The following is a 2,193-nucleotide window of genomic DNA, read 5'->3' on the forward strand; positions in this document are numbered from 1 at the left end:
ATATATTGCTTTAATTAATGTTCTTGATGAATTCTCACAAACTAGTGCACAAAATTAACAATTACAAAAACCATCATCAATTCAAAAAGTAGTACGTCAATAAATCAAATCATCCAAATCCAAATATACTGCCTTTTGGATTTTGGAATGATTCTAACGAAAATCTCTAGTATGTCCCAAAGAAATGAAAACACTCCTTTTAACAACAAAAGTTATCAAATTTGACCTCGACAAAAATAAAAACATAAAATGAAAACACCCATTTTTAACTATCAAATTTGTTAGCCTATAACAAGCATAACATTAATAATAAAAAAACACATAACAATGTAACATTAAGGAAGAAGAGTAGATATGGAAAATGGTAAAGTTGCACAATTCCTCGTGCAAACTATTTGCTTCCCGCCAAAAGTCCTGCCTCACCTTGGTTCCCTTGCAGCACTAGGCATTCTCTTGCCGAAAACGTCTCATCATTTGCTTCCTCATTAGGGTTATGCGTTGTTCCAGAATGTTCCGTAGGATGTAGGTTCTGCTTTGAATGTAATGTTTAAGGAGTTTTATTTGATTTTTGTTGTTGTTTTTGGGTTTGGTTTGGTTTTTTGTTGACGGTAGAAATGAAAAAAATTACTTTGGATGTAGATATAGTTAAAGGTGGACTATTTTATGACGGGGATTGGTGGGTTTCAAATATTTGGATGCGTCAAGATTGTGTTTGGATTTAGAAATCTTCATAATCTTTAACTATATGCATGCTTTTTGCAGGCCTTATGCTCTCTTGGCTAATTGTTTTAAAAAGTCATCGGGTACCTATGACTATTCAAACCAAACTTTAACGTTTAGTCCAACAAAAAGAATTTAAAATGAAAACAAAATTGAAATAAACCATGATCGGTAAAATATATTTTTTGTCCCTAAAATTTGATAAAAATTTTAAAAATATTTTTAAATTTTATTTTATTTTANNNATACCCCAAATGGCTAATTTTTTAAAAAGTTTAAAACCAATTCAACAACAATTTTATAAGAACAGTCCTCAACACAAGCAAATTAAGCATAATTTTCATGCATTATGTTAGATTGGTCTTAAATTTTTTGAAAATTTAGTCATCGAAGATATATTTAATGCAAATAAAAAACTTTTGGGATAAAATTGAAACAAAATAAAATTTAAAGATATTTTTAAAATTTCTATCAAACTTCAGGAACAAAAAATATACTTTATCCTTAATTTTAAATTATCTTCGTGAATTTTTTCTTTTATATGATATTGTAAATGCCACAAATACTTTCTTCGATAAATGATTGATCTCTTGACCATATTAGAATACATTAGGATGTTATGTATTAGAAAAAGTATATATTTAGATATATCTCGTATAAATTAATATATAACATGTTAAATATATTCTAATAGACACAATTATAAAAAATTAACGAATTGATCATATCAAATATATAGTTAACAGAAACCAAAACTTAGATGCTTACAAGTATTTCTTGTTGTACTGAGCAATAAGGCTGAAAGTGCACTCGACCTGTTTTTTTTCATTTGTCGGATAAAGTTGACTGCATTTGTGGAAAATGCATTTCTTAACACATTCTTTCTGCTCTTTCAATTTGTTCTTGTGGCGTATTAAGCAGTTCTTGGCACAAATTTCTAGAGAGTGATTTGCAATATAATAGGATGTAGTCCAATCCTCTTCAGGAATAGTTTCATGAAATTCATCTATCGCACCAGAACAAATAATTACTAAAATCATTAGCGTTGCAATTACAAGTGTTGCACCATTCTTAGCCATATTGGTCACCCTTCTTTTTTATCTTGAAAACATTAGTATATGGTATGTAGTTCATATGTTTTATATAGGTTTAAAATATTCCCCAAATATTTTTTCTATATGATTATTCTAGCTAGAACTAGTATATTCCTTTCTTAATTAAGTCATGTCCCCTCATTGTAGCAAGAGTTAGAAAATACTAATAAAAAAATCCTCTAATTTTAGTGAATGATGTTTTTGCATAGTTAAGCTTGAATTTGTCTCTTGAACCATCTTTGATAATTATTCATTAGATAATAATTTCATTTAATTATTCGTAAGAACATATATAATATTATTGAACATTAGATGATGCGTACGTAATATAAAATTTGAAAAGCTTTATATGCCTCATAAAATAATTGTAAACATAATA

General features: G+C 27.9%; 1 long non-coding RNA gene across 1 annotated transcript; it reads right to left on the minus strand.

The window, feature by feature from the left end:
- Positions 62-1,837, minus strand: LOC110268929. The gene is made up of 2 exons (XR_002357676.1): positions 1,489-1,837; positions 62-813 (listed from the first exon to the last, which is right to left on the minus strand). It is a non-coding gene; the product is annotated as an uncharacterized LOC110268929 (long non-coding RNA).

Source organism: Arachis ipaensis, chromosome B02 (assembly GCF_000816755.2).
Source record: "Arachis ipaensis cultivar K30076 chromosome B02, Araip1.1, whole genome shotgun sequence".
NCBI classification, from domain to species: Eukaryota; Viridiplantae; Streptophyta; class Magnoliopsida; order Fabales; family Fabaceae; genus Arachis; species Arachis ipaensis.